Source organism: Triticum urartu, chromosome 1A (genome assembly GCF_056163025.1).
Source record: "Triticum urartu cultivar PI428250 chromosome 1A, HENAU_Tu73, whole genome shotgun sequence".
Taxonomy (NCBI): Eukaryota; Viridiplantae; Streptophyta; class Magnoliopsida; order Poales; family Poaceae; genus Triticum; species Triticum urartu.
Genome location: NC_141873.1, coordinates 572,542,502 through 572,567,669, shown reverse-complemented (window position 1 = coordinate 572,567,669; position 25,168 = coordinate 572,542,502).

The following is a 25,168-nucleotide window of genomic DNA, read 5'->3' as shown; positions in this document are numbered from 1 at the left end:
AAACCAGACCTGCCTCCTCGCTACGACGGCACGGCCGACCCTGCGGAGTTCCTCCAGCTCTACGAGCTGGGCATCGAAGCTGCCAACGGAGACGAGAAGGTCATGGCGAACTAGTTTCCCATGGCGCTCAAGGATGGGGCCCGCACCTGGCTCCTGAACCTGGCTCCAGGCACAATCTCCTCCTGGGAAGAGATGCGCACCCGCTTCATCGCCAACTTCCAAGGTACTCGCGACCGGCCACCCGCCGTGAGCGACATGCGCCGCATCAAGCAACAACCCGGGGAGACCCTGCAGAAGTACATCCAGCGCTTCAACAACGCACGCCTCAAGATCCCCAAGGTGACTGAGGAGGCCATCATCTCAGCTTTCTCCGACGGAGTGCGCGACGTCAAGATGAAGGAGGAGCTGGCGATGCATGAATACCTGTGCACTTCCTTGGACCTGTTCAACTTGGCAAACAAGTGCGCCAGGGCTGAGGAGGGGCGTGTCTCCCTCCTCGAGCTGCCTGCCGCGGACCCAGAAGAGAAGAAGCTCAAGGCCAAGGATGTGAAGCGCAAGGGGGCTGCAGTGCTCGCGGCAGAACCAGACACCAAGCGGGGCAGAGATCAGCCCAAACCTCCCAAGGGCAGCCGGTACTGCGTGTACCACGACCTCCACACCCACAACACCAACGAATGCCAAGAACTCCGAGCCATGCGTGAAGGAAGGATCGGCCGTCGCCCCGACCGCGGTGACCCAGGCTACGGTCGAGGAGGAGGAAGAAACGCAGGACGCTGGGAAGACCGTGGGCCGCGCCAAGGGTGGCGCGACCAACCTCGCAAGGATCGCCGGCAAGACCCGCCTCGCGAGAGAGGATGGAGGGATCAGCCTCGTGAGGGAGACTGGAGGGATCAGCCTCGCGAGGATCGCCCGCTAGGCAACGCAGGCCTCCCACCGCTGCCGCCGTAGCCAAGGAGAAACGATGACCGCCATCAGGACGAGGAGGCTGGGGGCTTTCAGGAGCCGCGCACGATCGCCTGCATTTTGGGCGGAGCACAAGCCCCAGCCTCTCAGCGCATCTTCAAGCAGTTCGCCCGTGAAGTGAACGCAGTACTCCCCAGACTTGAAGCCACACGCCCTCTCAGGTGGTCGGCGTGCGCCATCACGTTCAGCTCAGCAGATCAGCTCAAGTGTGCGGCAACAGCCGGAGTCCTCCCGATGCTTTGTTCCCCAATCATCAGCAACGTGGTGGTCACCAAGACCCTCATCGATGGCGGGGCAGGGCCCAACGTCCTATCCATGGAGACGTTCAACAACCTCCAAGTGCCCTACAGCCAGCTTCAGCCAACCAAGCCCATCTCCGGTATCACTGACGGCTCCACGGTCCCGATTGGGCAGGTCCGCCTCCCTGTCACCTTCGGGGCACGTGACAACTACCGCACCGAGCTCATCGACTTCGACGTCGCTCACATTCGACTGCCGTACAACGCCATCCTTGGGTACCTAGCGCTGGCCAAGTTCATGGCCGTAACTCACCACGGCTACAATGTCCTCAAGATGCCAGGAAGTGGCAGAGTCATCACGGTGCCCTATGAAGAGAAGGACGCGGTGTGTTCCCTGGAACGAGCCTTTCAGGCCGCATCACTGGAAGACCCGGATCGCGGAAGCAGGAGGCTTCCCGAGACCACCCCCAAGAAGAAGAAGACATCGTCCGGCCCGGCCCCTCAGGAGGTGGGCCCCTCAGGGCCCGCGCCTGCCCAGGGGGAACCTCCTTCCATCGCATAGGAAAGCGCGCCCGGCGCCCTCCCAGGCAGGGCTCGGGGGCTCTCCCCTGGAGGGCCACCGACCTAGCTAGGGTCACGAGGGAGGCGCTTGGGCACCACATGGAGGCATGTTTTGAAGCATGTTTCCCTCAATAAGGAGCAAGGCAAGGAGATCCAGACCCACATGAGTTCGTCAGCAAGGCCATTCAGGAGCTACAGGAGTCAAGAGTCATGAGAGGCGCCCGCCGCCTACCAGCAGTGGCCCCCCATCCAGGCGAGGATGGTGGGTTGTGCGTCTGCATCGACATACCAGGGCTCAACCGAGTCGTCTCTCTGGAGCGCCTCTGGCCCTCGCGAGTGGGGCGCTGCGGAGGTCCACCCCACAGCTATGTTCGCATGCCTTACGGCTTGCCGAACGCGGCTGACGCGTATCGGCGCCTCATGAGGGGCATCACGGAGGCACGAGAGGCCAGGCGTTCTGCAGCCCTGGCAGAGATGGAGGTGGCCCGCGAGGAGCCGCCAGCGCCTCCGGAGCCTCCCGAGGCCCCTGGGCCTGGGGGCTCGTGAGGATCGGCTCCCGCAGCCCCCGAGCCTGCTACACCAACACCCCTTCGTCCTCAACATTATCAGGTGACATCTTTCGAGTTTTACTTCCAGCTGGGAGCGCCCCCAGGGCTGCATTATTCCCAGGCCGCGTGGGTCCGTCCCTGCGGCGTGTATCCCTTTTATTTCGCGTCGATTAGCTTACCTTGTTGGGGGCGCCACTTGAGCTGCATCACCCCCAAGTCGCTCGGGCCTGACCCAGTGATCTCCGCATTCCCAGCATCTATTTGAACGAATCCACTCCTTCGCAGCTAATGTGTTTTACCTAGTTGCCTACCCAGCTGACGCCAACTAACGGAGCTACTCCTGAACGGCACGACGCTTGCACATGGGTCCGTCCCTGCAATGCCGACAAACCTGGATGGCTGAGCTCTGGCCGCGGCAGCCCCGCATAGCGTCACCTCGTCAAGCCTTCAGTGCCTCACTACCCCTCGGAAGCAACCAATGGCTGAAGGAAATATGCCCTAGAGGCAATAATAAAGTTATTATTTATTTCCTTATTTCATGATAAATGTTTATTATTCATGCTAGAATTGTATTAACCGGAAACATAATACATGTGTGAATACATAGACAAACAAAGTGTCACTAGTATGCCTCTACTTGACTAGCTCGTTAATCAAAGATGGTTATGTTTCCTAACCATAGACAAAGAGTTGTTATTTGATTAACGGGATCACATCATTAGGAGAATGATGTGATTGACTTGACCCATTCCGTTAGCTTAGCACTCGATCGTTTAGTATGTTGCTATTGCTTTCTTCATGACTTATACATGTTCCTATAACTATGAGATTATGCAACTCCCGATTACCGGAGGAACACTTTGTGTGCTACCAAACGTCACAACGTAACTGGGTGATTATAAAGGAGCTCTACAGGTGTCTCCAAAGGTACATGTTGGGTTGGCGTATTTCGAGATTAGGATTTGTCACTCCAATTGTCGGAGAGGTATCTCTGGGCCCTCTCAGTAATGCACATCACATAAGCCTTGCAAGCATTGCAACTAATGAGTTAGTTGCGAGATGATGTATTACGAAACGAGTAAAGAGACTTGCCGGTAACGAGATTGAACTAGGTATTGAGATACCGACGATCGAATCTCGGGCAAGTAACATACCGATGACAAAGGGAACAACGTATGTTGTTATGCAGTCTGACCGATAAAGATCTTCATAGAATATGTGGGAGCCAATATGAGCATCCAGGTTCCGCTGTTGGTTATTGACCGGAGACGTGTCTCGGTCATGTCTACATTGTTCTCGAACCCGTAGGGTCCGCACGCTTAAGGTTTCGATGACAGTTATATTATGAGTTTATGAGTTTTGATGTACCGAAGGAGTTCGGAGTCCCGGATGAGATCGGGGACATGACGATGAGTCTCAAAATGGTCGAGACATAAAGATCGATATATTGGACGACTATATTCGGACATCGGAAAGGTTCCGAGTGGTTCGGGTATTTTTCGGAGTACCGGGGAGTTACGGGAATATGGGAGAAGAAGTATATGGGCCTTATTGGGCTTTAGGGGGAGGGGCTGCGCCCCCTCCTTCCTTCTCTTCCCTCTTCCCCTTCCTTGTCTCCTACTCCTACTACATGGAAGGACTCCTAGTTGGACTAGGAAAGGGGGAATCCTACTCCCGGTGGGAGTAGGACTCCCCTAGGGCGCGCCATAGAGAGGGCCGGCCCTCCCCTCCTCCACTCCTTTATATACGGGGGCAGGGGGCACCCCATAGAGACACAAGTTGATCCACGTGATCATATTCTTAGCCGTGTGCGGTGCCCCCTTCCACCATAATCCTCGATAATATTGTAGCGGTGCTTAGGCGAAGCCCTGCGACAATAGAACATCAAGATCGTTACCACGCCATCGCGCTGACGGAACTCTTCCCGACACTTTGCTGGATCGGAGTCCGGGGATCGTCATCGAGCTGAACGTGTGCTAGAACTCGGAGGTGCCGTAGTTTTGGTGCTTGATCGGTCGGGCCGTGAAGACGTACGACTACATCAACCGCGTTGTGCTAACGCTTCCGCTATCGATCTACAAGGGTACGTAGATCACACTCTCCCCTCCCGTTGCTACGCATCACCATGATCTTGCGTGTGCGTAGGGAAATTTTTCAAATTACTACGTTCCCCAACAACGGCTGACCGTCAATTGTATGGCAATCCCTTGCTTTTTCTATGATGGACCTGCAGGACCTCCTGAAGGAGCTGCATCAGGCGAGGCTCTTACTGTGCTTCCTTCGCTTTCGTCCGCGCGAACCGCTTGCACGTTAAAGGGGGGTGCGTGAGCATCGTGACTCAGGGCTCCTACTGGCTCTCCAGCCCTCACCCTCTGGCCTTGACCACGGCATCGCGACCTGGCATACCAGCGACGGCTGAGATTCGCTCGAGGGCCGGGACCCGAGGACGTAGAGCAGAAAGGGGAGCTAAGACGAGAGGGAGGAGACACACGAGGACCTCACCAAGCAACTCCGCTCCTGCCGACGCACGGACCCGGCCACACACCAGAGAGCGGCCCCTGATCCTCGAGATAAGTTATCGCCCGGAAGCGCCAGTTGCCGTGGCACCATCCCCGCACCTAATGCTATCCCTTGTTAGCGACGCCGCTCCCCTTTCTCACCAAACGACGGCTGCTTGGGCGCCAAAGGGGACCTCCTGAGCATCGCGACTCAGGGGCTCTTACCGGACTCCGGGTCGCTCACCTCCTGGCCTTGACCACGGCATCGCGACCTGACATACCAGCGACGGCTGAAGCCGCCTTGAGACTGGGACCTGTCGGCGCAGAGCACCAAGCCCTCGTGAGGTTCGAAAGGGAGGACTGAGCTAAGATGGAATGAGCAACTCACGCAATTCTACGACAAGTGTTATATATACAAGGCAGGATCACATGCACCTTACAAGCCCCTACGGGACGCGTTTTTGATTCCTCGCAGGGAACGGATCCTAAAGGGACACAAACTACGCGCGTCCCTGCAAAAGACGCCATCATCAACAGTGGGCTGTCAAGCACCGACGCCAACCCCATCCAGATCAGAGTCGGCGGCGGCCTGACGAGCCCGCCCTGCTCCAGGAGCGGCACCGACGCGGGGGCTCGTAGCTGTCGTCGCTCATCTCCGGAGTCGCGAAGAGCTCGCCGGAGTCGCTGGAACCTCCGACGCCTCCACCACCTGAGGAGCCTCCAAGGGAGTGGGTGGCGTGCCCAGTCCTCGTCACAGCAGGGCCCTGGCCACCTTCCCCGGGGCAGCACTCCAGCCGGCGCCCGCTCGCATCGAAGACCTTGAAGAGCATCACCGAAGCACCGTCGTAGTCCAAGTGGATCGCGAAGACTCCCCTTGTCCTGCAAACCCGGGCGGTCTCCCTCCAGCCCCGGGTCATGTAGACCTCGCCCGGGGCGACGACCGCGACCTCTGCCTCGGTCGCGAGGGTGCTGCAGCCAGCGTGCTGCAGCCAGAGCTCCAGGGGCTCCCCCTGCGGGATAATGGAGGCGAAGAAGGGAGGCAGGCGAATCCAAGACTGAAGAGGAATGGCGACGTGGAGCATGAACTCTTGGGAAGAGCCCTCGGTGTGAACCCCAAGAGGGACGACCCACACCTTCGTGACCCGTCGGCGCCGACGGCGGCGCCGCCCGTGGCGGTCAGCATCAGCTCCTTCGGGGCCCTCGACGTGGGCGTACAATGGAAGCGGGAACCCCGGCGGCGCCCGCTCGCCCCAAGGCCTCGGCACCACCTGAAGGGCCCTTCATCCGGGCCACGGAGGATGAGCCGTTTCTTCGGCGGGAGAGGGTCTGGCCCCTCTCGGGGAGCCTTTCCCTTCTCTGTCGTCAAGAACCGGCGGATCGGAGCCATCACGGCAAGACGTAGCAAGGATCGGGAAGAAGGAGAAGCAAGGAGAGATGAACCAGAAGGGCGCACACCGTACCGTACTTATAGCCGGCGGAGGCCAACCGCCGACCTCCACGATCGCAGGTAATCATGACCCGTTTGGCATGCAGGGACTTGTCCAGTCAGTGCAGTTGCTGAGGTGTCATGGGGAAGTGGAGGCGCCCATGTCCAGTCAACCGCCACGCGGCGCCCAAGGTCGTAGGCTGTTAGGGCCCGCGGCGCTTCGCCCTTGCCCTTCCGCCTCCCTGCACGGCCAAGCCCGAGCGTGCCTTGGGCCCGGGGGCTACTGTCAGCGTTCTGGGAACGGGGGTCCCCAGACTTGCCTGCCTGCGGCCTGCGGCGTGGCTCAAAGGGGGGCCCAGCACGACCCATCTTCACCAACACAAACCCAAGACCCTCGCGGGGCAGACGACGCGGAGCTTCCTCAGGCACGGCCTCGTTAGGCTGGCTCACGAGGAGGCGGAGAGATCAAGGCGGGGTACCTCACGAGGTGCCCATGACGCAAGCCATGACAACTCAGGGTGCCAGGCGGGTGCCAGCCTGCGCAGTGTCCTCCTTTCCTCTTTGGTGCAAAGGGGGCAAGCGCAGCCGCGGAGTACCGAGGCATCAGGCAAAGGTTGCCATTTCGGTGCAACGAGACCAAGACCAGGAGGACTACGAGATGGAGGTCACCGTGGAGCCCAAGACGGCGTCATCACCAGAGCTTTGCGCAGGCGAAGACTACTTCTGTCAGGGTAGCTGATATTTGCTGTCCCCCTTCAAATTAGCCTGCCATTGTTGGCTCCCTTCCCGCTCAATATTTGGGGAGAGGACCAGGGCCTCTATAAATAGGACCAGCCACCCACATAGCTGAAAGGAGGACGAAAAAGAGATAGGAAGGAAGAGGCCCGTTAGAAGGGTCGGTCAGAGGAGAGCAGAGAGAGAGAGAGAGAGAGAGAGAGAGAAAGGTGGCTGAACTCCTCCCAGTAGTTCATCGCCTCAGCCAAGAACAGACCCTCGCGAGGCTGTTCTTCCTTGTATGGTTCATCATCATTAGCCCAAGAGGCAATCCACACACCACACACTGGAGTAGGGTATTACACCACAACGGTGGCCCGAACCAGTATAAACCCTGTGTCTCTTGTGTTGTTCTTTCCTTAGTTTAGATCCTAGCATGGCGAAGGGGTGCAGGTAGGTAGGAGGCGAAATCTCCGCGCGCACCCCAGTGTTCGAACCTCAAGGATCTGCTGGAACCCGAAATCCAACAACCGTTGCTTCCACCACCACGCCGTCGTGCTGCTAAATCTTCATCAACCTCTCCTTCCCCCTTGCTGGATCAAGTTGGAGGAGACGTCTTCCCAACCGTACGTGTGTTGAACGCGGAGGTGCTGTCCGTTCGGCGCTAGGTCATCGGTGATTTGGATCACGACGAGTACGACTCCATCAACCCCGTTCTCTTGAACGCTTCCGCGCGCGATCTACAAGGGTATGTAGATGCACTCCTCTCTCCCTCGTTGCTAGATGACTCCATAGATTGATCTTGGTGATGCGTAGAAAATTTTAAAATTCTGCTACGTTCCCCAACAGTGGCATCATGAGCTAGGTCTATGCGTAGTTTCTATGCACGAGTAGAACACAAAGCAGTTGTGGGTGTCGATATTGTCAATTTGCTTGCCGTTACTAGTCTTATCTTGATTCGGTGGCATCTTGGGATGAAGCGGCCCGGACCGACCTTACACGTACGCTTACGTGAGACTGGTTCCACCGTTTGACATGCACTAGTTGCATAAGGTGGCTGGCGGGTGTCTGTCTCTCCCACTTTAGTCGGACCGGATTCGATGAAAAGGGTCCTTATGAAGGGTAAATAGAAATTGGCATATCACGTTGTGGTTTTGGCGTAGGTAAGAAACGTTCTTGCTAGAAACCTATAGCAGCCACGTAAAAACTTGCAACAACAATTAGAGGATGCCTAACTTGTTTTTGCAACATGTGTCATGTGATGTGATTTGGCCAAAAGGATATGATGAATGATATATGTGATGTATGAGATTGATCACGTTCTTGTAATAGGAATCACGACTTGCATGTCGATGAGTATGACAACCGGCAGTAGCCATAGGAGTTGTCTTTATTTATTTATGACCTGCGTGTCAACATAAACATCATGTAATTACTTTACTTTATTGCTAAAGCGTTAGCCATAGTAGTAGAAGTAATAGATGAAGAGACAACTTCAAGAAGACATGATGATGGAGATCATGGTGTCATGCCGGTGACAACGATGATCATGGAGCCCCGAGGATGGAGATCAAAAGGAGCAAATGATATTGGCCATATCATGTCACTATTTGATTGCATGTGATGTTTGTCATGTTTTACATCTTATTTGCTTAGAACGACGGTAGCTTAAATAAGATGATCCCTCGTAATAATTTCAAGAAAGTGTTCCCCCTAACTGTGCACCATTGCGAAGGTTCGTTGTTTCGAAGCACCACGTGATGATCGGGTGTGATAGATTCCAAGTTCGAATACAACGGGTGTAAGCCAGATTTACACACGTAATACACTTAGGTTGACTTGATGAGCCTAGCATGTACAGACATGGCCTCGGAACACAGAAGACCGAAAGGTCGAGCATGAGTCGTATAGAAATACGATCAACAGGAAGATGTTCACCGATGTTGACTAGTCTGTCTCACGTGATGATCGAACACGGCCTAGTTGACTCGGATCATGTTTCACTTAGATGACTAGAGGGATGCCTATCTGAGTGGGAGTTCATTGAATAATTTGATTAGATGAACTTAATTATCATGAACTTAGTCTAAAATCTTTACAATATGTCTTGTAGATCAAATGGCCCACGTTGTCCTCAACTTCAATGCGTTCCTAGAGAAAACCAAGCTAAAAGATGATGGCAGCAACTATACGGACTGGGTCCGGAACCTGAGGATCATCCTCATAGCTGCCAAGAAAGATTATGTCCTAGAAACACCGCTAGGTGACGCACCCATCCCAGAGAACCAAGACGTTATGAACGCTTGGCAGTCACGTGCTGATGATTACTCCCTCGTTTAGTGTGGCATGCTTTACAGCTTAGAACCGGGGCTCCAAAAGTGTTTTGAGAGACATGGAGCATATGAGATGTTCGAAGAGCTGAAAATGGTTTTCCAAGCTCATGCTCGGGTCGAGAGATATGAAGTCTCCGACAAGTTCTTCAGTTGTAAGATGGAGGAAAATAGTTCTGTCAGTGAGCACATACTCAAAATGTCTGGGTTGCATAACCGCTTGACTCAGCTGGGAGTTAATCTCCCGGATGACGCGGTCATTGACAGAATCCTTCAGTCGCTTCCACCGAGCTACAAGAGCTTTGTGATGAACTTCAATATGCAGGGGATGGAAAAGACCATTCCTGAGGTATATTCAATGCTGAAATCAGCGGAGGTGGAAACCAAAAAGGAGCATCAAGTGTTGATGGTGAATAAAACCACTAAGTTCAAGAAAGGCAAGGGTAAGAAGAACTTCAAGAAGGACGGCAAGGGAGTTGCCGCGCCCGGTAAGCAAGCTGACGGGAAGAAGCCAAAGAATGGACCCTAAGCCTGAGACTGAGTGTTTTTATTGCACGGGAAGTGGTCACTGGAAGCGGAACTGCCCCAAATACTTAGCGGACAAGAAGGCCGGCAACACTAAAGGTATATGTGATATACATGTAATTGATGTGTACCTTACCAGTACTCGTAGTAGCTCCTGGGTATTTGATACCGGTGCGGTTGCTCACATTTGTAACTCAAAGCAGGAGCTGCGACATTAGCGGAGACTGGCGAAGGACGAGGTGACGATGCGCATCAGGAATGGTTCCAAGGTCGATGTGATCGCCGTCGGCACGCTGCCTCTACATCTGCCTACGGGATTAGTTTTAAACCTCAATAATTGTTATTTAGTCCCAGCTTTGAGCATGAACATTGTATCAGGATCTCGTTTAATTCGAGATGGCTAATCATTTAAATCCGAGAATAATGGTTGTTCTATTTATATGAGAGATATGTTTTATGGTCATCCTCCGCTGGTGAATGGTTTATTCTTAATGAATCTCGAGCGTAATGTTAAACATATTCATAGTGTGAATACCAAAAGATGTAAGGTTGATAATGATAGTCCCACATACTTGTGGCACTGCCGCCTTGGTCACGTAGGTGTCAAACGCATGAAGAAGCTCCATGCCGATGGACTTTTGGAGTCTCTTGATTACGAATCATTTGACACGTGCGAACCATGCCTCATGGGTAAAATAACCAAGACTCCGTTCTCAGGAACAATGGAGCGAGCAACCAACTTATTGGAAATCATACATACTGATGTGTGCGGTCCAATGAGTGTTGAGGCTCGCGGTGGCTATCGTTATGTTCTCACCCTCACTGATGACTTGAGTAGATATGGGTATGTCTACTTAATGAAACACAAGTTTGAGACCTTTGAAAAGTTCAAGGAATTTCAGAGTGAGGTTGAGAATCAACGTGACAGGAAAATCAAGTTCTTGCGATCAGATCGTGGGGGAGAATACTTGAGTCACGAATTTGGCACACACTTAAGAAAAATGAGGAATAGTTTCACAACTCACGCCGCCTGGAACACCTCAACGTAATGGTGTGTCCGAACGTCGTAATCGCACTCTATTGGATATGGTGCGATCTATGATGTCTCTTACCGATCTACAGCTGTCATTTTGGGGCTATGCTTTAGAGACTGCCGCGTTCACTTTAAATAGGGCTCCGTCGAAATCCGTTGAGACGACACCGTATGAATTATGGTTTGGGAAGAAACCTAAGCTGTCGTTTCTAAAAGTTTGGGGATGCGATGCTTATGTGAAGAAACTTCAACCTGAAAAGTTCGAACCCAAATCGGAAAAATGCGTCTTCATAGGATACCCTAAAGAAACTATCGGGTATACTTTCTACCTCAGATCCGAAGGCAAGATCTTTGTTGCCAGGAATGGGTCCTTTCTAGAGAAAGAGTTTCTCTCGAAATAAATAAGTGGGAGGAAAGTAGAACTTGATGAAGTATTACCTCTTGAACCGGTAAGTGGCGCAGCTCAAGAAAATGTTCCTGAGGTGCCTGCACTGACTAGAGAGGAAGTTGATGATGATGATCATGAAACTTCAGATCAAGTTGCTACTGAACTTCGTAGGTCCACGAGGACACGTTCCGCACCAGAGTGGTACAGCAACCCTGTCTTGGAAATCATGTTGTTAGACAACGGTGAACCTTCGAACTATGAAGAAGCGATGGCGGGCCCGGATTCCGACAAATGGCTGGAAGCCATGAAATCCGAGATAGGATCCATGTATGAAAACGAAGTATGGACTTTGACTGACTTGCCCGTTGATCGGCGAGCCATAGAAAATAAATGGATCTTTAAGAAGAAGACAGACGCGGATGGTAACGTAACCATCTATAAAGCTCGGCTTGTCGCTAAGGGTTATCGACAAGTTCAAGGGGTTGACTACAATGAGACTTTCTCACCTGTAGCGAAGCTGAAGTCCGTCTGAATCATGTTAGCAATTGCCGCATTCTATGATTATGAGATATGGCAAATGGACATCAAAACGGCATTCCTTAATGGTTTCCTTAAGGAAGAATTGTATATGATGCAGCCGGAAGGTTTTGTCGATCCTAAGAATGCTGACAAGGTGTGCAAGCTCCAACGCTCGATTTATGGGCTGGTGCAAGCATCTCGGAGTTGGAACATTCGTTTTGATGAGATGATCAAAGCGTTTGGGTTTACGCAGACTTATGGAGAAGTCTGCATTTACAAGAAAGTGAGTGGGAGCTCTGTAGCATTTCTCATATTGTATGTGGATGACATACTGTTGATGGGAAATGATATAGAATTCTTGGAAAGCATAAAGGCCTACTTGAACAAGTGTTTTTCAACGAAGGATCTTGGAGAAGCTGCTTATATATTAGGCATCAAGATCTATAGAGATAGATCAAGACGCCTCATTAGTCTTTCACATAGTACGTACCTTGACAAGATATTGGAGAAGTTCAAAATGGATCAGTCAAAGAAGGGGTTCTTGCCTGTATTGCAAGGTACGAGATTGAGCACAGCTCAATGCCCGACCACGGCAGAAGATAGAGAAAAGATGAGTGTCGTCCCCTATGCCTCGGCCATAGGGTCTATCATGTATGCTATGCTGTGTACCAGACCTGATGTAAACCTTGCCGTAAGTTTGGTAGGAAGGTACCAAAGTAATCCCGACATGGAACACTGGACAGCGGTCAAGAATATCCTGAAGTACCTGAAAAGGACTAAGGATATGTTTCTCGTTTATGGAGGTGACGAAGAGCTCGTCGTAAAGGGTTACGTCGATGCTAGCTTCGACACAGATCTGGATGACTCTAAGTCACAAACCGGATACGTGTATATTTTGAATGGTGGGGTAGTAAGTTGGTGCAGTTGCAAGCAAAGCGTTGTGGCGGGATCTACATGTGAAGCGGAGTACATGGCAGCCTCGGAGGCAGCACAAGAAGCAATCTGGGTGAAAGAGTTCATTACCGACCTAGGAGTCATACCCAATGCGTCGGGCCCGATGACTCTCTTCTGTGACAACACTGGAGCTATTGCCCTTGCCAAGGAGCCCAGATTTCACAGGAAGACCAGGCATATCAAGCGTCGCTTCAACTCCATTCGTGGAAGTGTTCAAAATGGAGACATGGATATTTGTAAAGTACATACGGACCTGAATGTGGCAGATCCGTTGACTAAACCTCTCCCTAGAGCAAAACATGATCAACACCAGAACTGCATGGGTGTTCGATTCATCACAATGTAACTAGACTATTGACTCTAGTGCAAGTGGGAGACTGTTGGAAATATGCCCTAGAGGCAATAATAAAATGGTTATTATTATATTTCTTTGTTCATGATAATTGTCTATTGTTCATGCTATAATTGTGTTATCCGGAAATCATAATACATGTGTGAATACATAGACCACAACACGTCCCTAGTGAGCCTCTAGTTGACTAGCTCGTTGATCAAAAGATAGTCATGGTTTCCTGACTATGGACATTGGATGTCATTGATAACGGGATCACATCATTAGGAGAATGATGTGATGGACAAGACCCAATCCTAAGCATAGCTTAAAGATCGTGTAGTTCGTTTGCTATAGCTTTTTCGAATGTCAAGTAACATTTCCTTAGACCATGAGATTGTGCAACTCCCGAATACTGTAGGAGTGCTTTGGGTGTGCCAAACGTCACAACGTAACTGGGTGACTATAAAGGTACACTACAGATATCTCCGAAAGTGTCTGTTGGGTTGGCATGAATTGAGACTGGGATTTGTCACTCCGTATGACGGAGAGGTATCTCTGGGCCCACTCGGTAATGCATCATCATAATGAGCTCAATATGACCAAGTGGTTGATCACGGGATCATGCATTATGGTACGAGTAAAGTGACTTGCTGGTAACGAGATTGAACGAGGTATTGGGATACTGACGATCGAGTCTCGGGCAAGTAACGTATCGATTGACAAAGGGAATTGTATACGGATTGATTGAATCCTCGACATCGTGGTTCATCTGATGAGATCATCGAGGAGCATGTGGGAGCCAACATGGGTATCCAGATCCCGCTGTTGGTTATTGACCGGAGAGTCGTCTCGGTCATGTCTGCGTGTCTCCCGAACCCGTAGGGTCTACACACTTAAGGTCCCGTGACGCTAGGGTTGTTGAGATATTAGTATACGGTAACCCGAAAGTTGTTCGGAGTCTCGGATGAGATCCCGGACGTCACGAGGAGTTCCGGAATGTTCTAGAGGTGAAGATTTATATATAGGAAGTCAAGTTTCGGCCATCGGGAAAGTTTTGGGGGTAATCGGTATTGTACCGGGACCACCAGAAGGGTCCCGGGGGTCCACCGGGTGGGGCCACCTATCCCGGAGGGCTCCATGGGCTGAAGTGGGAGGGGAACCAGCCCCTAGTGGGCTGGTGCGCCCCCCTTGGGCCTCCCCCTGCGCCTAGGGTTGGAAACCCTAGGGGTAGGGGGCGCCCCACTTGCCTTGGGGGGCAAGCCACCCCCTTGGCCGCCGCCCCCCTTGGAGATTGGATCTCCTAGGGCCGGCGCCCCCCTAGGGACCCTATATATAGTGGGGGGAGGGAGGGGAGCTGCACCCTAGCCCCTGGCCTCTCCCTCTCCCTCTCCCTCCCGTGACACTCCTCCGTCTCCCTGTGCTTGGTGAAGCCCTGCCAAGATCACTGTTTCTTCCACCACCACGCCGTCGTGCTGCTGGATCTTCATCAACCTCTCCTTCCCCCTTGCTGGATCAAGTTGGAGGAGACGTCTTCCCAACCGTACGTGTGTTGAACGCGGAGGTGCCGTCCGTTCGGCGCTAGGTCATCGGTGATTTGGATCACGACGAGTACGACTCCCTCAACCCCGTTCTCTTGAATGCTTCCGCGCGCGATCTACAAGGGTATGTAGATGCACTCCTCTATTCCTCGTTGCTAGATGACTCCATAGATTGATCTTGGTGATGCGTAGAAAATTTTAAAATTCTGCTATGTTCCCCAACACCCCTTTCCTTCTCCCTCCCCTTCCTTTCCATCTCCTCCTATTCGGCCTATAGGGGGGCGCACCAGCCCCTTAGGGGCTGGTCTATCCCTCTCTTGGCCCATTAGGCCCATATAGTTTGCCGAGGGTTGCCCGGAACCCCTTTCGGTGACCCGATACGTACTCGGTACCCCCGAAACACTTCAGGTGTCCAAATACTATCGTCCTATATATGAATCTTTACCTCTCGATCATTTTGAGACTCCTCGCCATGTACGTGATCTCATCCGGGACTCCGAACAACATTCGATCACCAAATCACATAACTCATATAATACAAAATCATCATCGAGTGTTAAGCGTGCGGACCCTACGTGTTCGAGAACTATGTAGACATGACCGAGACACCTCTTCGGTCAATAACCAACAGCGGAACTTGGATGCTCATATTGGTTCCTACATATTCTATGAAGATCTTTATCGGTCGTACCGTAATGACAACATACATTATTCCCTTTGTCATCGGTAAGTTACTTGCCCGAGATTCGATCGTCGATATCTTCATACCTAGTTCAATCTTGTTACCGGCAAGTCTCTTTACTCGTTCCTTAATGCATCATCCTGCAACTAACTCATTATTCACATTGCTTGCAAGGCTCATCATGATGTGCATTACCGAGAGGGCCCAAAGATACCTCTCTGATACTCGAAGTGACAAATCCTAATCTCGGTCTATGCCAACCCAACAAATACCTTCGAAGATACCTGCAGAGCATCTTTATAATCACCCAGTTACGTTGTGACCTCCGGTATCCGGGAGTTGCATAATGCCAAAGTCAAAGGAATATGTATATGACATGAAGAAAGCAATAGCAATAAAACTTAGCCATCATTATGCTAAGCTAACGGATGGGTCTTGTTCATCACATCATTCTCCTAATGATGTGATCCCATTTATCAAATGACATCACATGTCTATGGCTAGGAAACTTAACCATCTTTGATTAACGAGCTAGTCTAGTAGAAACTTATTGGGAACACTGTGTTTTGTCTATGTATCCACATATGTATCAAGTTTTCGGTTAATACAATTCTAGCATAAATAATAAACATTTATCATGATATAAGGAAATATAAATAATAACTTTATTATTGCCTCTAGGTCATATTCCTTCATAATATGTGGCAAACATCCAATTACATAGGTGGCTAGTGCACACATGACATTTTCACACACCAAAGTAAACTATTACATGCATAATTAACTAGGATAAATGATCATCTGATCATCATCTACTTCTTGTGCTAGCTCGATGTTCCTTTTATTCTAAGTTTCCATTAATTGATGGCATTTTATGAACACGCCATTGTTTCCCGTCATTTTCTCACCGTTTCCCGCTACCCAGCGATATTGTGCATAAATCTAGGCGGCGCACGACACACGGAGGCAACAAGCGCAGCTTGTAGCACATCCACCTTTTCCAAGCATGCCAACCCACCAAAGCGCCGCCTCTGCCATCAACCTCGTCGACGAGGAAAATGAGCAGGCGCCACGGCCCGTCGAGGCCGAGGCGCTCCTCGGAAACGTGATGGACAAGCCGTGATGCGAGTCATCGCCAGGGTTGAGCAGACCCTTGGCGCATAGCGCTTTAGCGCCACGGATCAAGATAGGCATGTCAGCGCCGAGAGACTGCAGCTCGCCACGCAACATGATCGATGGCGCGCAGCAGAGCAAGCTAGGCGCGTCCGCGCTGATAGGCTGCAGTTCACCGCACGGCGAGACCATTGGAGCGCCGTAGAGCGAGAGGTGCGGCGCGCCGCACAATAAGAGCGGATCCATCGAAACTTGCCTATTGTCGACAGGGCGTCGAAGCTGGGTACATGCCCCGTCAGTACCCCCATTCCTCGCCAGGAGTGGGTAGAGGTCCTCTGCGCCGTATTTACATTAGAGGCCGGCGGCGCCGTACTTGTGCCGGACGCCCGCCGCGCCGTCTAAGTTACTATGAATCTAGCGCGGACGACAACAACTGTAACAACGGTAGTACCATTGGGGTTCGCGGTAGTACCGCTGCTGCCAACGGTAGTACCGCTCAGTGCGGGCTGAAGTGGGGATAACGGTTGGATTTTTGCCCCACCTATAAAAGGGGTCTTCTTCCGACCTTATCCCTTTAGCTCGTGTTCTTCCCCCATTGTTGACCTTCTTCAAGGTTGCTCTCTCTCTCAATCCCTCCATGGATTCTTACTAGTTTTGGGGGGAAAAGAGAGAGGAGATCTAGATCCACATTTCCACCAATCACTTTCTCCTCTATGTGAGGGGAACCCCTTGGATCTAGATCTTGGAGTTCTTGGTCTTCTCCTTCTTGTTCCTCCTCTTATTTTCCTCCCTAGCATTAGTTGGTTTGGTGGCATTCAGGAGAAAAGGACTTCGGCACTCCATGTGCCCTTGCCATTGCATTTGGTGCATCATTTTGAGTTCTCCACAGTGATACGTGGAAGTTACAAGTTGAGAAGCTTATTACTCTTGGGTGCTTGGTACCCTTGAGCTTGTTTCTCTTGGGTGCTTGGGCGCCCTAGACGGTTGGTGGTGTTCGGAGCTCAATCATTGTGGTGTAAAGCTCTGGGCAAGCGTCGGGGTCTCCAATTAGGTTGTGGAGATCACCCCGAGCAATTTGACGGGTTCTGGTGACCGCCCCCAAGGGTTGCCAAAGTGTACGGGTTCGGTGACCACCCCCAAGGGTTACGGGTTCGGTGAGCGCCCTTAAGGGTCGCTTAGTGGAATCACGGCATCTTGTATTGTGCGAGGGCATGAGGAGATTACGGTGGCCCTAGTGGCTTCTTGGGGAGCATTGTGCCTCCACACCGCTCCAAAAGAAGATTAGCATCCACAAGGGTGTGAAGTTCGGGATACATTGCCGTCTCCGCGTGCCTCGGTTATCTCTTACCCAAGCCCTTTACTTATGCACTTTACTTTGTGATAGCCATATTGTTTCTTATTATATATCTTGCTATCATTTAGTTATTTATCTTGCTTAGCATAAGTTGTTGGTGCACATAGATGAGCCTAGTTGTTGTAGGTTTTGTGCTTGACAAATTAACCGCTAGGTTTATTCCGCATTTGTTCAAGCCTAAACCATAATTATTTTAAAGCGCCTATTCACCCCCCTCTAGGCGACATCCTCGATCTTTCAGATGGTCAATGATAATGACCTCAAGATTTTATCATACATTTACTAAACAGTTTCCTCTGTTCAAAATACACTCCAGAAATTATAGACAATCTAGTTAGCAATATTTTTGAGAAAACACATTAGATTATGCGTTTCATTTCATTAAATAGGAAGAGAACAATAGTACAGGTACAACCTCCTTGGAGGAGGGACACATGCACACACACACACACACCAACATACTCACCAGACGAGCAGGTGAGGAGGTGCCACCTACTGCACACTAATGAAAGGTCTCGCCTTTTCCATCCACTACTAGGAAAATGGCTACTAATGGCGCACCAGTTTTGCCTACTAATGGCGCATCACTGGTGCGCCATTAGTATCACGCCACTAGTATTTTTTACTAATGGCACACCACTGGTGCGCCATTAGTATAGCCCACGGTGTGCCATTAGTATAGGCCACTGATGCGCCATTAGTATAGGCCACTGGTGCGCCATTAGTATTTTTGAATTTTGAAGGCGGGAAAATAGTAGTGGCGCACCGTCTAACCCCCACCGTGCGCCATTGCTATTTTTGAATTTTGAATTTGGATTTGGATCGTGATTTTTTTGCCCATTTTTTGCTCTTTTTTTGCTCATTTTTTGGCACGATATTATTTCAAATTTTGTTCCTGTTTTTGGATCTTATACGTTCTTTTGCCGGAGAGGAGTTCGCCGGAGAGGAGGAGGAGGTCACCGGAGAGGCGCTCGCCTACATCGCCGGAGAGGAGGAGGAGGAGGTCGCCGGAGAGGAGTTCACCGGAGCATCGGAGAGGAGGAAGGAGAAACCATGAGGGGATGGGAAGAGAGGAGGGAGGAGGAGCTCACCGGAGAGGAGGGAGGAGAAACCGTGAGGGGAGGGGAGGGGAGGGGAGGGGAGGAGAGGAGGGAGGAGGAGGTCGCCGGAGAGGAGGAGGGTAGTATGGTGGAGGAGAGAAGGGAAGATGGAGTGAAGGAGAGGAGGAGATTGAGTGGAGGAGAGGTGGAGTGGAGGAGAAAAATGAAGAGGTAAGGAGGAGAGGACCACGCCCAGCCATATATACGACATAGTAATGGCACACCGCGGGCAGGTGCGCCATTAGTAACTTTTTTTTATTTTTTTTTTATTTTTTTTGAATTTTGAAGGCGGGAAGATACTAATGGCGCACCATAGGCAGGTGCGCCATTAGTAACTTTATTTTTTATTTTTTTGACTTATTTTGAATTTTGAAGGCGGGAAGATATAATGGCGCATCATGGGTAGGTGCGCCATTAGTAAGTTTGAATTTTTTTGCTTCTCCAGATCTTAAAAGCCCTGTATCTTTTTTTCTGTTAGTTTTTTGAGGATTTCGAAAATGTTTAACAAAGTTCCCTTTTTAAATTCGGATGTAACTTTTCGAGTAGATGATTTTTCATATAAAAAACTTTTTCATCCGAGTTCGTACGTAAAAGTTATGCCCATTTTACAAATTTTCGAAAAATTTCGCAAATAAAGTCGAAATTCATATTTGTAAATTTTCACAACAACTAGACCACATATCACATGGGAAACTTATTTTCTTTTATTTTTTTTAATATTTCCATCATTTTTTTTATTTTTTTAAAACTGAAAAGGCGGTCCACCGAGGAGGGGGGAGGGTGCATTCGGTGGAACTGGTGGTCAACTAGTAATGGCGCACCATCCCCACGGTGCGCCATTAGTAGTTTTAAAAAAAATTAATTTTTTTTACTAATGACGCATTGTGAATGTGGTGCGCCATTAGTATTTGGACACTAATGGCGCACCAACACATGATGCGCCATTGGTATATAGTAATGGCGCACTACATGTCTGGTGCGCCATTAGTGTCAATTCCATCTATAGCCCTTTTTCTAGTAATGATCCTCCAACCATAAATGGCGAGGTAGCTAGACTCAGAGCCTCAAGGCCATGTCACAGCCATTGCCAGACGCCTCCGAAGAAGACCACGTCTCTCTGTCTGGGTTTACTACATTGGTGGTCAATACATTAGATCTACTCCCTCCGTCCGGGTTTATAGCACCCGTGAGATGTATCCTTGGTGAGGTTCAAGTGTGATTGGCAAATCTATGAAGTGCTAGGATGCTCCTGTTCATATTAGATTTACTCCCTCCATCGGGTCCATTTCTTTTCTAGATTTTGGGGATGTCCGCACCGTGAAACTATAAATTGCTTGGATTTTAATTGGAGCTGAAGAAATAATCTGAAGTTGATATATTTTCTCTAATAGTCATTGATGCTATCATGCATTTCAAATAGTATCATTGGATGGTTCATGTGAACACCACAGTTAATATTATTCCTGGTTCGTATGAACACCACAGTTAATATTATTCCTCTGTTTTTCTAAAACTTCCGGTCATTTACCCTGCTATCTCATAAACTTTATTGTCAATTGTAGTTCTTGGTATTCGTAAGCAACATGTTATATCCATCACTGCACATCATTGTAGAAATGTGGCAGGCTTTTAGGGCATCTCCAACGGCAACCCGCAAATTGCCTCCCGCATCCGTCTGTGGATTCACCGATGCGGGAGGCCGTCATCCAACCATAGTTGCATACATTTCAAACTCCTTTTTCAACAAACCAAATGAAATTCGTGCAAACATGAGCGGATTTCATATAAACATGACGGATTTCATACAAAGACGAAGGATTTTCATTACATTTCAAACAAAAAATGACCGACCCTAAACCTATCCTACAGTGGCGGCACCCGGTGTGCAAGCCCGTGTCGTCCTCCATCCGCCATCTTCATGAGCACCGGCAATAAGACCCGTGAAGTTAAGGTACGGTATCTGGCGAGAAAGAGTAGAGCATGGGAGACGGATAGGCCCACATGGGACATAAGGTCCTGCTGCCACCCGTGGCCTACTCATCCCCGGAGGAGTCCGTGACCTGTCCATCGACGGTGGACGTGAGGTACACGATGGAAATGGTGGCGCTGGCGTTGTCGTTGTCCCACCGGGTAGCCTGATAGTTCGTCAGCGGCGCGTAGGAGGTGCAGCTGGTGTTGTTCTCATCCGCGGTCTCCTGCAGCTACGGCTCCGCAACTACTTCCTGCCGAGCAGCGGCTTGAGCGTGGATGTCATCGTAGATGGCACCCTGCTCCGTGGCGAAGCTAGCCATAGATATTGCCCTCCGCCGGCCTGTGCTGCTCCAGGAGGAAGAAGTTGTACCGCTATTCCTCTTGCGCCTTCCGGAACACCGACAAAGGAACCGACGTAGGTTGCACCTCCACCATGATCGCTTGGGCCTGCTCCATGGCGAAGCCGGCATGCACATGAGGCACAGGAGCTGGGATGATGTCATCAGAGCCCGTCTCCATCTTGGTGTCGTTCTCATCGTCGGAGACCTCGGACGAGCTGGCTGGCAAGCCAGCCTCCATCCGCCTGGCATGGCGGCTCTGCCAGGCAGTGGCAAGGGCGGCCACGGTGTGCTTCATCTCCGTGGAAAGGGAAGCCACAATGTGGTTCATCTCCAAGGAAAGGCTCTCCCATAGAGATTTGCCGCCTGCAGTCATGGCGGATGCAGTACAAGGGAGGAGGATGGGGAGCGGCTTGTGTTGTGGTGTGGAGTTAGCCGAGTGTGGCCGCCTTTAAATAGTAAATTCCGGTGAGGCAAGGCGTCGGGGTGCGTCAATGCGCGGCACCGGAGTGGGTTTCTCAGCCGACGAGCCTGCTTAACGGCGGCATATGAACGGACAGGGCATTGAATGGCATGATAGATATCTGTCCCGTCCGGTCCCGTCCAGTCACGCATCTCTGGCACTGAACATGCGCGGACACCAGAGATGCGTCGCAAACGGCGCCCTTGGTCGGCGCGCCACTTCAATGACGGAAGCAGTGAGAGGTCGCGACCGCCCTGAGTTGTCTTCAATGTGGAGCGGCACGCTCTACAGCAGCTTGCATGCGGGCAGTTGGCGCTGGGCGGGAACGTGCGTGGGCGAGGGAAGAGGAGTTTGGGTGTGCCATGGTGGTCAGAAGGAGGCTTGGGAGCGATCCGAACTCCCGCAAAGTCCCCTATGTTTGTCTCCGATTTGCGGGACGAAGTATGTCTGGATCGCGTTGCGGACCGATACATGGCCGCGTTGGATGGCTTCCGCGGTCCGGGCGGATGCGTGAAGTTTGTGGGTCCACATTGGAGATGTCTTAACTGTACAAACTACAAAGTGATCAATGTGTTAAATGCTAACATCCATCTTTTCCCTATGCAAAAGCAATTGAAATGGTCTCGGTGGCACTTCTTGCAGCAACTGCATTTGTTGCCTTCATGCTGGCACTTCTTGCTGATGTGCTGCAGCTGCATTTGTTGTCATCTTGACTTCTAGGAATCTGCTCTCCGGATGGTAGTCCGTGAGTTTACGCAAGGGAGACGCTACCAAGGAAGCAGAACATGGAGAAGCTCCGACAAATTTGAAAGTGGTGGGCCCCGATGGCAGCTGCTCATGTATAGATAATTTTTCAAGAGGGCGTCATTTTTTTTTTCAAAACTGAACATGTCATGATCTACTTGGTAGGTGGTACCTTAGTTCTTAGAAACATATTTGGAGATTATGGACGAGGACGGGCTTGTGTATGACCTTTCATTTTTGGGTTGTGTTTATTAGAATAGAGTTGTTCCCACTGTCCAGTATGTAGATTTTTGTTATCTGTGTTAGAATAAGGATGCACGAGCACCCCTCCTCCAGCTAGGGTTCCCCCGCCACCGCCGGCCGCCCAACGCCCGTCCCACCGCCTCCGCCATCTCCTCGGGAGGCGGTTAGGTCGGCGCGCGCCCCCTTTTCCCTCGTCCACCCTCCTTCTTCCTTCCTCCCCGCCGCCGCCGGCGGTCGTCCCTGGATCTGGCTGGCTGGTGTTAGCGGCGGCGGGTCCTCCCGTTCCCCCGCGCGCGCTCCTCCTTCCCGGGGCGTGGCGGTGGTGCTCGGCCGGTGGCGGTCCGGCGTCTTGGTGGCGGTGCATGCAGTGGTGGTGCCCCCACTTGGCGGCGGGGCGGTCCAGTGGTGCTGGGCGGTCGGCCGCGCGCCCCCGACCCAGATCTGGGCCCGTAGGGCCCCATCTGGGTCCTCGCGGGCCGGCTCCGGTGCGACCTCGACGCCCTTTGTGCGGGGAGGAAAGGGAGCAGCTTGGAAGTGCGAAGGCGGGAGCTGTCCGGGCCTTCGAGCGCTCGGCCGGGCCTGGTAGGCTCCTGCCATTGTTTCTGGTTGACTACCGTCATGGACGGTGGAGGTGGAGCCCTCCCGCGTGCCGACGGTGTTGCTGCCCTAGTCTCGGCTCCTCTTCTTCGTTGTGCAGGCCATACTTCGTGGTGCCGTGGTGAGACAGCGTGGGTATCTTCGTGACTGTGTTGGCGCAGGGTGGTGGTCGGTTTGGTGGCGAGCTCCGGAGTGCCTGAGGTGATGGTTGGGATCGGAAGAAATCCACGTTGGCTTGGCCGACACCGACGCGGTGGCACCTGAGGGTGCGCCATTTTTGTCGATCCTCCGTTATCGGCATTTGTTTCTTTTGTATTTTTTCTTTCATTTTTTTTGGGTGTGACTGTGTTGCTTCCGTCCCAGCACCTATACATGTCGTTGGTTGTCTCAGATGGTTGCTTTGTAATGCAAAGCGGGGAAAACCATTTTTCATCAATAAGGATGCACTTGGATTAGTTTGCGATTTTTATGTGTAACCAGACATAATCTTTTTATTCAAATTGTTGGAATCATGTGCTTGTATTACGAGCTGTGTAACCTTACCATTTACGCTTATTTATTTTGGTGCTACCCATCTATTCAGTTGGATTGAATGCTCCGCCAAAGTAAACATAATAAACAATTAATTGAAGGAAGTGTAGCCCGGCATCGATTTCACGTGTCAGGTTGCCCGACCCAATAAGTGGTAGTTTTTGAATGATTCGCGTTAGCCAGGAGTTAGAGAACTAAAGGATTGCTATTGCAAGCATCTTCTGTGATGAAAGCCGAGGGAAAGGCCACCAAGAGATTCGGGTGGGTCGGCCTTCTAAATTACCTAGCTGCTTACGGTATTCCGCCTTGCCTTATCAAATGTAGCAAGAGTGTTCCTAAATTCAGTTTCTCTACATTTCAGTTCATATTTTTTCTTCTTCTTAAACTTGAATTCAGAAGTGCTGCAATCCCATCAGTCTTGTATCTAGCGTGGACTTGTTGGGCCTCAACTTAATATATGCACTTGGCTTGATCTGAGTTGGTATGCGTGGCGTACTGCTAGCTCCATGGGGAGAAATGTGTGGGTGTTTGTAAAATTGCACTTGTGATCACCCGGCGGTTTTGTTGTTGACAGACTTGATTAGACTGATAACACAACCGTCAGCGCGTTTGCTTTATCTTCACTGCGTAGTTTGGTCTGCGCTGTTTCAGGCATGTGCTGCTTAGTGAAGTGACAGTGCATGCCCTGGAGCTCCTATGTTGCTAGATGCAAGATCCTCTGTGACGTGCAGGTGTTCCTGAACCAAACACTCCACCGTCAGGTATGCCTCACCAGGCAGAAAAACTGCTGCTCTTCAAGCCACTACCAGGCACTACTTTTTCCCAGGCATGCAACCCAGGTCACGAACGAAACTGCCCCTCAGTGCATGAAGCACTGAGCTGCAGCCGCATGGGCTCTGGCTTGGCATGCGCGTGCTAAGGGAGTTTGCTCCATTGCAAATGTATCCCCGCAGCATGGATTAACCATTGTTCTGTATGGTTTCTGTCCACCTCAAAAAATGTTAAGTACTGAATTTGTGTGCTATAAGCTGTCTTCAGGGAAAAAAGGACCGAGTTTCTGCGAGCGTGTTTGACCTAACTGAATGTTAGACCAAGCTTTTTCTTTGAACACAATGTTAGACCAATCTTGGTTCGCGGCCGTACACAGTTTTTTTAGAAAGGCCATCATGATTAGCTTTACTAATAAATAAATAAAAGCATTACATCGTCCACGAGCTTAGCGACCAGACAATCCGGAGGTTCGCCACTCGAACTAAGCAAAATCTTATTACAAAAACTATAATTGGTTAGCACATGCGCTGCCTGATTCGCAGAATGATAACAATGTCCATAGGTGACCTTCCCAACTAAAGTAGCTACGTCGACGCACTCCGTAAACAGTTGGAAACCCCGGGATAGCTCGCCTCCGTCGTGCGCATTCCACACCGGCTGGTCAACTGAAAAGTGCGCCGAACACATCGGG